This window comes from Pipra filicauda, unplaced genomic scaffold, assembly GCF_003945595.2.
Source record: "Pipra filicauda isolate LSUMZ 115617 unplaced genomic scaffold, ASM394559v2 scaffold55_size4083901_pilon, whole genome shotgun sequence".
In the NCBI taxonomy this organism is placed as follows: domain Eukaryota; kingdom Metazoa; phylum Chordata; class Aves; order Passeriformes; family Pipridae; genus Pipra; species Pipra filicauda.
The window spans coordinates 956,003-971,233 of NW_024104709.1; the positions used below are offsets into that span (position 1 = coordinate 956,003).

At 39.3% G+C, this 15,231-nt stretch overlaps 1 long non-coding RNA gene across 1 annotated transcript; it reads left to right on the plus strand.

The window, feature by feature from the left end:
- Window positions 1-10,658: 10,658 nt before the first annotated feature.
- LOC120324493 lies at window positions 10,659-11,973 on the plus strand. Its single transcript, XR_005565849.1, has 3 exons — window positions 10,659-11,016; window positions 11,143-11,212; window positions 11,326-11,973. It is a non-coding gene; the product is annotated as an uncharacterized LOC120324493 (long non-coding RNA).
- Window positions 11,974-15,231: the final 3,258 nt, after the last annotated feature.

Below are 15,231 nucleotides of genomic sequence, written 5' to 3' on the forward strand. Positions count from 1 at the left end.
ATATCATAATAAGGGTGTACACATAAAACTTGTGAATCATTGATTCACAGTCATTCTGATTAGATTAAGCCTAAAATATGTTTGCACTGGGAAATTGCAGTTTCCTATCTTAAAGCTTATAACAGGATATGTCAGGAGTTATATATCAAGTTCTTTGGTACTGAATTTAATTATTCACTTCACATCTCGCCATTAAAGTGCCATACCAGTTGAAAAGGCTTCTCATTATTTTCAAAAATGTCCAATAAACATGATAATGCCAGTTGCATAATAGGAATTTCGGTTTAGATGCTTATATGTATGTATATATAAATGTAACTGGCTTTTCAGGAAAATAAGCCTGTTATAGGATATAAATCTGAGAGAGGAATTTTTCTTTCCCTGCTTCCCTGTAAGAGAAACAGAGTTCGAATAGGGAAGGGGGAAGGGAATCAACTAACCTTACAAAAGAAAGGGCTGACCAGGCTGCATTCCTAGCTAATGGTCCATCAAATGCTGGAGTGAGGGGGGGAAGGTTTTGGAAAGGTGGGGAGCTGGCAGATGGGACAGAGGACAGGGCAGACCGCGGAGTTCTCACTCTGGGACGGAGACGGGGGTCTGCGTGCGTGCATTTGGAGAGGGGACCTGGAGGTCTGCCTTGCTGGCTTCTCATCCTGGTCAGCTCTGACTACTGGCCTCAACTTGCCTGCAAGCTGTCTCTTGTCTCCAGCCCGGATCTGCTGTGTTTCCATCAGAGAGTTGCGTGCCCACAGGGAGAGAAGGGCGGAGCTTTGAGACACCGTCATCTGAGACAACAGTGAGTCCCGTGGGAGTGAACTGCTTCCCTTCTCCTTTTTCTCCCATTGGGGGAAGGGTCCCCCATTTTCTTTTCAGCTTCTCCCATGATCCAAGACCAGGCCCCAGACCCCCCTTCCCGCGCGGTGACCGCCAGAGCCCAACAGCGCCCCCTGCAGGCCAACACAGAGCACTGCAGGCCCTGCACCTCCAGTGACCCAACAGCGCCCCCTGCCGGCCGTGGTTGGAACTGCGCTAAAGGACAGAGAAGTATTCATTCAGACTTTTTCTTTTGTTTGAAGGGAACTTCTGGGTACAGGACCATTGTTTAGCTGTTTTTATGTTCTGTTACTGTTCTTGCCAATATACATATATCTTTTAATAAAGGGTTGTTATTTCTTCTTTTCTTCCACACTTCCTCGATTAAAGCCCCTTAATTTTTGAATTTACAATTGCTGAGAGAGAGAAGTTTGGTCTATCTCATAACTCATCCTCTTTAGCAAACATTCCAGTCTCCTCAGACTGAGACAAAGCCTCAGTTTGGATGGAGGAAAATTTTGCCTGTATTTTCTCAGCATGTGAAACTCAACATGTTTATCAGCGGTATGCACACAGTTAACAAAATCAACAGTGAGTTAGCCACTGTCAGCATTTCTATTTAGAGGAATTAGTTAAGGTCACAATTGTACCTGGAACTTTTTGAAAAATGCTGGGCTTATTTTGAAATCGGGAGGAGCATTCTTGCATGTGAGAAGTAGAAGGGTAAGATGGAAGACATTATTTGCAGTGGCTTATAAATACAAGATGGTGACTCCAAAGCTGTTGCAGATAAAACAGTGTCAAATGGAGAGCAGCTCTGAGGAGAAGAGTTTTTCAGTATTGGTGGATGAGAACCTCAGCATGACCCAGCAATATGCACTTGCAGCCCAGAGAACCAGCCATGTCCTGGGCTGCATTCAAAGCAGCGTGGCCAGCAGGTGAAGGGAAATGATTGTGCCCCTCTATTCTGCTCTTGTGAAACTCCACCTGGAGTACTGCATCAAACTCTGGAACCCCCAATATAAAAGGACATGGACCTGTTGGTGTGAGTCCAGAGGAGGATGATGAATATAATCAGGGAGTTGGAGCCCTTCTCCTATGAAGACACATTGAGAGATTTGGGGTTGTTCCACCTGAAGAAGAGAAGGCTTCAGGGAGACCTTACAGCAGTCTTCCTAGATCTAAAGGAAGCTTACAAGAGAGTTGGAGAGTGACTTTTTACAAGAGCATGTAGTGATAGGACAAAGGTTGATGGCTTTAAATTGAAAAAAGGCAGGTTTAGATTTGATACTTGGAAGAAATTCTTTACTGTGAGGGGGGTGAGGCCCTGAAACAGGTTGCCCAGAGAAGTTGTGGGTGACTCATCCCTGGAAGTGTTCAAAATCAGGTTGGATGGGGCTCTGAGAAACTTGGTCTAGTGGAAGGTGTCCCTGCCATGGGCAAAGACAATCTTTAAGGTCCCTTCTAAACCAAATAATTCAATTATCTTATGAATTTTTTTTATTGCCTGTTAACATAACCTTCTAATGATTGATTCAGAAAAAGTTTTAACAATTAAACAAACACCAAGTGACACACCTTTCCTAGGTTCAGCTTCAGTCAAATATCACTTCTCTACTCTTCCTGGTTTAAACTCCCTTCATTTTCATCACCTGTTGCATTGAATCATAGAATCAACCAGGTTGGAAAAGACCTCTGAGATCATCAAGTCCAACCCTTGATCCAACACTGCTGTAGTTACTAGACCATGGCACTAAGTGCCACATCCAGTCTCATTTTAAAAACCTCCAGGACAGTGAATCCTCCACTGCCCTGGGCAGCCCATTCCAATGCCTGATTACTCTCTCCATAAAAAATTTCTTCCTATTATCCAACCTAAACCTCCTCTGGCAGAGCTTAAGACCATGCCCTCTTGTCCTACTGCTGGTTGCCTGGGAGAAGAGACTGACGCCCACCTGGCTACTACCTCCTTTCAGGTAGTTGTAGAGAGTGATGAGGTCTCCCCTGAACCTCCTCTTCTCCAGGCTAAACAACCCCAGTTCCCTCAGTCTCTCCTCATAGGACTTGTGCTCCAGTCCCTTCACCAGTCTCGTTGCTCTTCTCTGGACCTGCTCCAGCACCTCCTTCCTGAACTGAGGGGCCCAGAACTGGGCACAGTACCCCAGATGTGGCCTCACCAGCACTGAGTACAAGGGAAGAATCACTTCCCTGGTCCCACTGGCCACACTGTTCCTGATACTGTCTCAGTACCTTTACAACAGGGCACTGCATGAAATTGGCATTGTTGAATAATGGTTACTTTCTGACACTCCTTACTTACTCTTTCTGCTCTACTCCACTCACATCCAGCGTGAGTGACTCACATGCCATAGGCCCTCTGGGGTGTCCCTGTTCTGACATGGGTTGTCCAAAGCTGAAGTCCCTCAAAGCCATAACTCCCTCAATGTTGGGGCACCTCCTTCGAAGAGTGTCTCCAACCATGTCCCAGGCAATGTCCCCTTCGACTCTCCTCCTCTGTTCTTCCTTCCCCTGGCAGCTATTGCTCCTTCGTAAAGGTTTGAGCACAGGTGCTGGGTGCTCCCCTGTATCGGTGTTAAGCAGGCTACTCACACAGGTTTCAGAGCCAGAATGATGGGTTACCTATGTGGGTTTCCAAGTACGTTACTACAACCTTCTCTAAGAAAAGTTCCCAGATTAGTGAAATTCTGCCAGCTACCTTTCTTTCAGCTGGCTTGTGCCAGCTTGCCTCCCTCATTTAACAAATCCACTTGCAGAGTTTGAGGATGCAGTGAGGTGGGATGGAGGGTGTGTGAAGGAAAAGAGATGTATGTAAAAGTCTGTAGTCTGAAAAAAATGACAGTATGGGAAATCATTTGCTTTATGAACAAAAAAAGGAGGAAACCAGACTGGGAAAAGAGAAGATTTAAGGTTGATATCCTCTTGCATTGCCCTGAGCACTACTGGGAACAGTGTTGTTAGTTGGGATATGATAGAATCTGCAGGATCGGGGTCTCCATAGCACAGTGAGGATCAGGAGAGGAAGGGCAGTATGTTCTTGTGAAGAGGAGGACAGTATGTGTTGGAGGGAAGACCATACTGTAGGTACCAAAATTTTTCCAGGCCGTTTCTTTCTATTGTTGGTATCAACACCATGGGGGGCCAGTCCTGCATCCATCAAACGGAAGACAATTTTGAAATTTTAGTGCATCATGGCTGTGAGAGGAGTGACTAAAAGGCTGCATTTTCCATGGTTTAAGCAGCTTGAAATACAAGCAAAGATACATAAATAAAGCATTAACCAAGGGAATTTTTGGTTAGACAGTGTTACTCTCATTTGGACTCCAGATCTTAAGTGTTGTCTTGGTGATTTTACTCACTGGGCTGTGCAGGACTAGTTTTTATTATATCTGTAATTTAAATGAGTAATTCTATCATAAGCTAGAGCTAAAATAATAAACTAGAATACAATTACATCTATATAGACACAAGTGGGTTCTTAGCTCCTTTATTAAGGTAATACTTTACTTGAGCAACAGATATATTTGCAAGATGATTGTTTTTCCATGTTATTTTCAGAATACAGCACTTCTTTTTCAGTGTGCATCTAGGAGTTCTCAGTTTCTTTCAGTCCCCATGCAGACAATGAATTAGTTATCACTCAACACCCCCCCACACACATATGAGTGTGTATAGGATATATATGAATATATTTTGGTCATAACACACGACATTTTCTCTGAAGAGGAAGTCTTCTGTACTAACTATTCACACTGTCCTGCTGTTTCTTATGCAAATCAAGTAGAAGAGGTATGGTCAGTTGCCAAGGAACTATTACCTCAAGGGAAAATAAACCCAAAAGCTCAGGCATTTGAATCTATTGTGCTTTTAAAGTAAAAACCTATTCCATGCTAAAGGAGACCCAAATCAGAGGGCCTGCAATCTCATCAAAGCTCATTGATATATTTGGTTTCATCTACTAACTAAAGTAGAATATGAAATTTTACATCCCACTTACCTGCAACAACTTTTGCATTATAAACTAAACTTGCAATGAATTTCACCCCATGCTTTAGCAATCTAATTGTCAAGATGACTTTTTTAGGCATGTCATGATAAGGCAACCCTACTGTATCACCGAATTATTTTCCTGCTAAGACTGGGCTTGGGGGTGTGGTGAATGCATTACAGTCAAGGGATTTTTTAATTGTGCTTCCTAACTGCTTTTACGTGATTCCCAACAAAAAAAAAATGTTAGTGGGAAGCTTAACTTTGTATTTTCTGAAGAAGAAAGCCTCAAGGGCCACATTTTTTTCAGAAGCTTAGACAATAATGTGTAAATTGCACGTATTTGCACTGCTGACGCTGGGACAGATGAATGTGCTTTCTGGCTAAGAAAAGAACAAATGCTTTCCCCTTGCGCTGGAAATTCACAGTCTTTATGAACTTGCTTCCCTGCATCAGTCTTTGTTCAAACCTACTTTTCTGTCAAAAATGATCTATTTGTTATTTCTTAAAAACACCAGTGCGTCACAACAAATTTAATACAGTGCTCACATTTGCTGCTTTTTTTTCTACATGGCGGCTTGAGCAGAAAGTGCTTGAAGACAAAAACAGTGATTAATCCATTGATGATCTAAAGAATACAATATTTAAGTCCTTGCAGTGCCTCATATGATGATTTTAATACATGTCCAGCCTATAGAGTCATAGAATCATCTTGGTTGGAAAAGACCTCTAAGATCAAGACCAACCATTAACGCAACACTGCCAAGTCCACAAATAAACCATGTCCCTAAGTGCCACATCTACACATCTTTGAAAATAAATCAGTGTGTTTAATTCTGGTCTAGTACGTAAGTTATTTATTTTCAAGGTGTCCCCCCCCCATGCTTTGTAACAAATTTTAAATCTAGTATAATTCAGAAAGCATTAACACTTCACTTATTTAAAAATATGAAAACCGATGGAAAATTAAGAGAAACATTGCTCAGTAAAAATTGGAATATTTGCTGTGTCCCCACACAAAAACAGCTTTTAAAGGGATATCTTGCTGTAATCTCATTAAAAAGAGCATTCGATAAAGGAGTATTCCTTAGCTCTTAATATTCCCAAATTGGATAAGAGGGAGGGGTAATGTTGTATATTGTATTGAAGAGGATGTCCCAGTATTAATCATCAGACTATTTTCAAACAACTACAAAATAGATGCTGATGGGGAATGCAATTCTGCAGTGTACACTCTGACATTTAACCCCAAACCTTGTTTATAAGAATTGTCCATGGGTTCTAACACACTGCCTTCCTATATTTTGATTGTTAGCAAAGAGTGTTTAAAAACAGAATGGTTTCTTATGAATGTACTCACATTCTGCTGAAGATTTGAGAGCAAGAGAAAAATTCAGTCTTTTCTCCTGTTTCTTTCCTCCTGACCTTTTTTTTTGGATGGGGAACAATTGGAGCTAAAAAACAAAGGATAGAAAGTCTCATCTCTTCCAGGAATGAAGCATTCTGAAATTCCCTGTCTCCCTTTCTGTGTTTATCTGGCAAAGCCCCAGATTCTGTCACCAGTATTTACCCTGCACAGATCCTTATTCACAGCTTAATCCAAAGCCTGTTGAAGTCAGTGGGAACCTTTCCCTTAACCTCAGGGGCAATCTGCTCTGCTTGTGAAGGCAGAGCAGTTTCAAATTATTTCCACTGCTGATTGCAGTATAAGTACTTGTTGAAATCAGTAACCTGTCCTGAGATCCAACATTACAGCTAAGATGATGGTGTCTTAAGTTACTATTATAGTCTTTTAGTTGTGTTTTCAGAAGCTTAAGTAGTAACAGCGGCCAGGAAAAAAAAAAGAAAAAACCAACCAAAAAACCAAAACCCACACCAACCAAATACACCAGATAAATGACTGAGAGTAAAGAAATTGAGAACAATAGTACAGTTTCAAGAGACAGTCCTCAATAACCATCACTAGAGACATCATAATTTTTCTTCTTGTCTTTTGAAATGTCTATGTCAATAATACAAAGTTATTTAATTATGATAACTCAGAAAAAAACCCCTTAGATTTTGTCTAGAGGTTGCTTTTAATGATAGAGGAAGTTCTTCTGATATAAGGTGAAGGGAGAAAATTTGGATAGCAGCTTAACAGATACTCTTCTTACCGACTTCATATGAATTTGGGGCATTCAGACTTTTCTGAATCTGAGCTGGTTATTTATGGAAACTCTATAAAAAGTCCCATTTAATAGTCTTGCTGACTATTGAACCAAGTAGTGTTGGGAGCCATTCCAGGCAGGCTAGATCAAATTCAGCTCCATTTTTCTCACTAGCTTAATGGATGTCTGCATTCAAGTTCACAAAAAAAAAAAAAAGGAATGAGAAATGGAGGAAGAATGTAATGATTGTAAATTCATGGCTTTTAATGATTTGGATTGTCCATCCTTATAATATTTAGTATAGTGGGCATTATCTCTACACACACTTTCTCACATAATATGTGTGATACTTAAAAGCAGTGCTCTGAAAAGTGCATTTACAGTTCCATTGTGAAAAATATTTTAAAAAATGTTTGCTTCCAGTGTATGAACTCCAGGACCAAGTTTTTGCATCATCTTTTCCACATCCACTTCCTTTTGATCTAATAATTTTAATTTTCATAAACTTAATGTTTATTTCATATTTTTAAAGTTTTTTAAGTTTTCCAATTTAATGTATTGTTTTCCTTCTGTACCTCCTTCTGTCATCTTCCACTCTTTCCTCTTCTCACTATAGTGTGTCTTGCCATTTTTTTGCTCTTTAGCAGTATTTCCATTTCTCTTCTCTCCATTATGTGGCCCTGCCTATGCCTCTTCAGTATCTATTTGGTTTATCCATCCAGTCTTCTACTAATTAATTTTCAGTGCCTCTACCATTTTTCCTGCATCTTCCTTCTTAACTTCTCACCTCTCTTACTCACCAGCTAGACTTAGTTAAAGGATGTTTTCAGGCTTTTATGTCTTTCCCTTCCCTTTTCTACATAGCACATTATGAGAGAACTGAACTGGAACCCAAAAGACACACTCCTCTAGCACATCTCCACTTCCGCAGGAAAGCCATGGGAAAAACACAGCAACACATATCTATGGGCCTATGCATGCTGTGCATCAAGAAGCACAAAGGAACAAACACTTCCCAAAATTTTCTGGATCTTCTTAATCACCCTATAGATGTTTGTCTTCTGTCACCTCATATACTCACCCTTCTTCCTCAGTAGTGATTAGGGTTTTGCACTCCTTTGTTTACATATGCCTTATTTGCTAAGATGCTGTGTGAAATTCCAGTAGAGGGTGGATCCAGTTGCCTATTATTGAGCAAGGAGAAGGTGGAGGTGGAGCGCTGCATGCTTAGGGGACAGAAAGATAATTAGGAAGCCTTTGTGCTGTTTCCTTTTCCATCATCATCCAAAAAGGCATGAAAGAATAAGGGCAGAGGAGACAGGGAGGAAGCATGTTTTGCAAGAAGAAAGGACAGCACCCAGAGGAACACCCATTCTGAATATCTAAATGTGGGTTCATTTAATGATACACAGAATAACTCTACTAACACGTTAATATTTCCAGCATACTACTTTAAATGTCCTAAGGCGGGTATTTGAAAGTGAGATTCCAGTGCTGCTGACCTTTTCATAGAAGGAGTTTGGGGTAGACATTGCTGCCTTCCCACGGTATAGAGCTAACATGTCTTGTCTGTAAGTGGAATGGTATAGACCTGCCATAAGAGAGACATTGGCCCTCACCACGGTCCCATTCACTTCTCTGCTGAGACTTTAAATGAAGATCCCAAGGCAGATGTGAGCTATGATGTGATGATGGTAAAACCAAGTCATTCAAAACTAGACTCCTATAACTTAGGACTTAAAATAACCTGTATATGAGATCATTGCTTTAGGGACATAGTTAAGCTGCTGAGTCATTAACTCTAACTCGTTTGCCAAATACCTCTAGCTTAATAAATTACTGACAATATCAGTGTCATGAAATTAATAAGCAGCACTAACCTTCAACTGTCTGAATTTCCTTTGCTATTTGAAAAAATAAATAAGTATGTTCAGAATAGATTAGACAAAGATTAGCTGCAGGAAGACGTTTCAACATCCTAATGAAAATGGTGAACTTCAAAAGAATTACTATATTTTTTCAATTAATCTTTGTGGCTTACCAAAAAATATCATTAAACTAAGTTCAGAAGATTTCATACAAGGGATTTCTTTGGAATTTGCTCTTTAACCCTTTGCATTGTCATGATTGCCTACCTCTAAAGAAAATGATTTAAAATAGCAAAATAAGAAAGTTAAATGGGAACGATATTCAAACACATTTAAACTTTGTGAATCTTGAATATTTATACTTGTACCTGTATTTACATTATTTGCAGCGGTTTCTCTCTGTTTATTGCAATAGATTTCTGAGATTAAGTGTATATAAGTAGTCAGTAATTAATATTATTAACAGAGATTTTACTTATTTCTTTTGTCTTAGAAACACAGTAACCCTAATAAGTGTTATAATGTAAGACTTAGAGCATTTAAGTAATAGCAACTCTCACAATTACCTAGACCTTATGTCTGAAATACAAAGCAAGCCACAGGAACACAGAAGCAGCCCCAATTCCTGTGCTGTGGGATCTGTCTTCTACTCCTGTGTCCCGCTCTGTGGGCAAAGCTTGCTCCTCACTCCAGTAATGAGTGATTTCTTCCCTTGGGCTGGGATTTGCTGTGGGTAAGCTACTGTCTCTTGCTGCAGTTGCTTCACTGGTAAACACTGTCCTGTGCCTTTTTAACCCCAGCCCTGAGGAAAGGGTTGTGGTATCGGGGAGGATTACGCTGCCAGTTATATCTACATTTAAACTCCTCCTGGCAGTCAGGGGTACAGTCGGCAGGATTATGTTTTATATCCATACAGTCCCTAATATATCCATATATCCCTAATGCTTAGGGAAGTAAAATAAACAGTCTCCAGGTCCTAGCAAAAGAGTACAGGAGACACCTTTAGTGAGGGTAGAACTGGTCCATATTTTCCAAACAGAAGTGAAAAAACAGCACTTAAAATTTTCAAAAATATAGAGTTAAGTTGAACAACATTTATTTTAAAATCTCAAATTGAAACAATTTTACCATCAACTATTTGTGGGGGAAAGGTGTGGGCAGAAGGGGCAGGAAGGAAAGAAGGGGGAAGGGGGCTAGGAAAACTTTATAATGGTAAGAATGAAGCACCAAAGTAAAGCACAGAGTAAAATGGAAAATATGTTCTTTTCTCCTTGCATATTTTCCTGTGCCTTGTCAAGCCCTAATTTTGAGTTAGAGAAGTAGAGATTCTTTGTTTCTTTCCCCTTCCCCACAAAATTTTCCAGATCTTATTTATTCATCATGGAGAAATAAAACTTCAACTGTTTTTCTCATGCACTCTCTCTTAAATTAAGCAAAAAAGTATAGATTTAACCATCCAACACATGCCCCATAGAAGTAATACTAAGAGATTAAATTAATTCAATTCCTGAGACTGTATTTTAGGATGTTTTACTATGTCTTACTATATACTAAAAACTGAAGAAAATGCATAAACTTTCACAAAGGATTTAAAATATTTTAAATATTTTAGAAAAATTAAGTGACTTGAGGTATGACAAGTTAGAAGCACGTCCAACAAACACAGTCTTAATTGCACTTCATTAAATGGGATATTCATGGGACTGCACATTCACATTGCAGTACCAGTAGATACAGTCTTGCTTCTATGATGAGAGTCACACCAGTGTTGAAAAAGAAATAAAGTAAGTCAAAAACATATGCCTCTAACTCATCTTTCACAATTAAGTGAGCATGTTCAGTGTTAGACTAGGTCTTCTATGACAATTCTGAATCAAATCTATAAAGCTTTGATGTCTGTTGCTCCACTGCTGACTTCCTTCCCCTGTTCTTGCAGCTGGTCTGCGGAAAGTGACCACTGATAACTCTCCTTATCTGCCACAATCACATAAACATACTCCTGTTCCAGTATCATTCTCTTAATGAGACTGTGCTTTTGCTTTTCAGGTTTTTTTCACTGCTTTTTACCTTTCTTTTCAATTATATTCTGCCTGTGAAAGGAAAAGAGAGATACAAAGAAGTCACAAGGAGGCCTGCAGAGATGTGGATTCCAAATCATTTTATGGAAAAGTTCATGTTTGGTGAGGCAAATACATATTAACCTAGTGATTCTGAACTCATTTTGGCTCATCTAGCAGTATTCCTTTGAGTAAATAAATTATAATCTGTTTCAGATTAGTTTTCCCTCACAGCTTTCTCTTCTTTAGTTGCAGGATGTTGTTACTGCATCAGGTCAACTTGGAATAAAATATGGTGGCTTAACTGGAGGTTCTGGAGGTAGGTGATCCAGTTTCAAGTGGAGCTCCGTGAGCTGGACATGGTTAGGAAGTAGCCAGATAACATTATATATTGTTATATAACCTTTTGGTTCTCATCACACCCTCCTCAAGGTTCCAGCTCTGTTCACTGACGGAAGTCTATACATACACCGGCAAGAATCACAGTTATTTTTAGAATTTGATATGCCTCTTCACTGTGCGCAATACCTGCAACCAGCGAGAAAAGGAGACCGATGCCTGGGAAAGGAGTTGAAGGCAGACAAACACTATTTTAAGGAAGCTATGAAAAACTGGTTCCTACCGCTGCCATAAAGTATTTTAGATTGGAAAAAAATAATTACTAACTGCTGTATTTACACTTCCCTATTAATTTTTACTATGAGAAAACGTGAGCTCAACAGGAATACAACTAAAAAATTCAGAAGTGTTATAAATATATCACAGAAATCTTAAGGGAAAATAATATCCTAGCATTTTTAGTCTGGACACTTAGTATGTGGGTACTTTTCTGTAATTTTGCTCTTAATCCGTCTCTCTGTCAGTTTTCTATTTGGAAAATTACGGTAAATCCATGTATTCGCTTAAGTATACTGTGTAATCAACCTTTCAGATATTATGATGAGGGTAATTAAAAATGTACTTCCAAAAGTTCAGGGCTTGGATTTTTTTTCTCTGATCAGTACCTTTTTATTTTAATGAATTGCTCTCATACTTAATGAGCCCTGGGAGCCCAAAACATGGGTTTAATTATTACTCTGAATTCACACCAGAGTCTGTGCTATTTAGTTCAGCTTTTAAAGCATTCCTAATTGTTCAGTTTGGGGTGCTGAAGGCTGCCAGACAAAGCATTACCTTTATCACTCCAACCTGTGCTTCAGGCTCAAGAAACTGTCTCATTTCATTCTCGTCTTCTGGAACAGACAGTATATGCACTTCTGTAATTTATAATGATGCATATGTACAGGAAATGGAATTTAAATTATAAAGGCAGGTCAAATTTTTACATAGTTTTGAACCAATATTGTTGGGGTGTTTTTTTGTATAGTTTATTTAAACCTGGAATTGCAAGTACTTTTTCTCGTATCTTCAAAGCAATACTTTACAGAATTATCCTAAAACATTGGTCTGGAACTCCTGTGGTTTCAGCCTGAACACAGTGAGAAGTTTCAGAAGAGTAGTGGGCAGCTAGTTAATCACAAACATGGTTCTAGCTCATTTTTTCTTTCATTCTCTTAAAAGTTAGAAAGGTTTTATACATCTGTATGTTTACTGTTTTCACCACAGAACTACAACTCTGCTCTTTGAATCCTTTTTTTAATGTTGCACTTGTGTTTAGTATCTGATTTCCATTCTGCATAAGTATATTATTTTTTATGAAATGGGAAAAAGTTAATTGATTGTGATTAACATGCAATTATTACTATTTCTATGTGATTCTACAATTTTGTTACCACTTGTGCAGTTTTTACAAAGAATGATGAATGAACTTCATACTGTTTACTCTGGTTTCAGTTCTGATAAGCATCCAAATATTTTGATGCTTACTCAAAACTTATCCAAACTTTCCTAAGCTCTTGAGTCTTCAAAACTAATCTGAACACTTAGAGAAGGGCTTTCCTCGTGAGGTTTCCAGTTGTTCCACTAGTGGAACCTGATGGAAATACCATGAAGTCAGCTTTTCTTCCAGTTGCTCCAAATATTTAACATCTGGACAGAAACTGGAAGTGAGAAATCCTGCCCAGAAGTATTGTAGGAAAAGTTGGGTTCTAAAAATAGGTGAATGACTGGGTTTTTTAGCTCCTCCAAACTGGCTAATCTGTGACTGAAAAAAAAAAAAAATAAATCAAGAATCCAGAATTAGAGATTAATAAATTTAACTGGTACCATAAAAATATAGCCCTACTCAGCTGAAACCTATTGCTCCTTAGAATTTTTTTATTTGTGAAGTAACATATGTGGAGCAAAATTCAAATTTGTTGACATTTTAGAATCTTTCAGGGATGAATATTTATTCTCATTCCAGTCAAGTATGTATTCATTCATGAGAAGGTTGTACACAGATGCTGGCAGGAAAAGGTTATCTTGGTCTTGTACAAAAATATTGGTGTGTTTGCTCCCAGCATCAACACTGTGGGAGAGACCCCAGCTATTAGTGTAACCTTCTCTAAAAAGTTCCTATTTCAGAGTTAATCTGTTGAGGAGGTGGGGCAGTTAAGCTGATGTTGAATTTACCGTTCAAATGACTTGTAGCCACAGAGCCACATTGGATAGCTTAATCCGACAGCTTACCATGTCGGTTCATATCTAAGAAATTCAAAAGTATACTTGGCAGAATTATCTCTTTGATGAAGCCTCTATTTTCACTACTGAGCTTTTTCCCCTGTGCTTTATATCACACCAAATTGACTAGCTCTCCCTGCGTATCCTCTGATTCTTTCTTACCAGGTTTATCTTCCTGTTCAAACACCAGACACCATCTCAGATCAGGCTGCCAGTAATTTTTCATTGCTGATAACAATCATCCTACAGGTTTTTTATAGTAAGAGTGCATCATCATGTAAAGTGAGCACCACTTCTAAGTTCAATCATTTGAAGCTAGAAAAAAGTTATGAAGCTCTTCTTCCCCTTCAGAGAAATGAAAGTTCAGGAAGCAAGGACCTCCAGCATCCTCCCAACCCCACAGATCAGAAATGTGTGCAAAACCACCAGTGGCAGCATGATCCAGCAGGCTAAGGTTTAGGACCCCTGGAGTGCCTGATCAAGAGTAAGGAGTTGAAATGGGCTCAAAACCAAGAGTGATCAAAGATATCAAATATTTTGTGAAAACCATCCAAATTATTTTGCTGCCTGATCTATCTCGTGCTTTGCCTGAGGTCACAGACTTTACAGGATTTTATGGAGTGCAATGTGTGCAGGCACTGGATACGCCATGCTCTCAGCACTTCATCAAAGACATCTCACCTGGCACAATGCACAATGTTTTAGCTAGTGGTAACCTCCCTGACAGGAAATATTTCATAACCTAAGTTTTATGCATATGAAAGCACATAGACAAAGTACCAATGAAGCAAACATCTGAGTGTATGTTAGCCCCTGAACTTCTGCACGTGCATTGTAAAAATACATTAGTTACAATTCACTTTATGCTTGCTTTCAGGAGATAAAAAATTAAATTCAAGAACATACATGTCAGTGCAATCATTTATAGGCAGTTTCACCAATTACTAACTTGAGTCAATACAGTCCTTACAATTTCCTTGCCTCCCAAGTTCCTGGAAGCCCATGTTTGAATGGAACTTGGTCAAGCACGCAGGCTGCATGCCATTCCTCCCTATCTACTGGGTCAGCAGCCTCTAAAACACGCTCACTCACTCAGCACTGTACTTAGGCAAAACCATTGTGCCCCTGCCCAGTACTTAATTGAAACCATTAAGGGCCACAGTGAAAACTGACTTGCCACCTCTTCAGTCTCTTACTAATGGGAACCAGCTTTGTCTGGAAGGCATCTCAAATCTGAAGGGAAAATATCTCCCTGGAAAAAAAAAAAAAACTAAACCAAGTAAAACACACTCCTGATCCAGTTCACACTACCTTTACACCTGAAACAGAAACATAAGGCTCTTAATCTCTCAGACAAGGGAAAATAAGGGAAAAGGAGCTGTTTAGAGACCTCCTGGCAGGAAAAAAGCCAGGAAGTTTGGTCAGATTGTCCTGTGGACTATGAAAAATGAATTCTGCAGTGACCCAGGTAGGGGCAAACAAGGCCAGTCGGTGCTGGGAAATCTGGCAGCTGATTAAGTAGTCTTTAGAGGGATAGAAGACTCTCAAAAAGGAAAAGCTGTGGGACTGTAGAGATTACTTAATGTAAAAGCACAGTGAAACAGAGTCCTTGTCTGCTATATGTCAACAATCTGAAGTACTTCTTGAATTCTTGAATTCTTGAATTGATGTGAACTGCTGTTCCCAACAGTTCACATAAATTCTGCTACTTCACCTTTTAGACCAACACCCAGACTT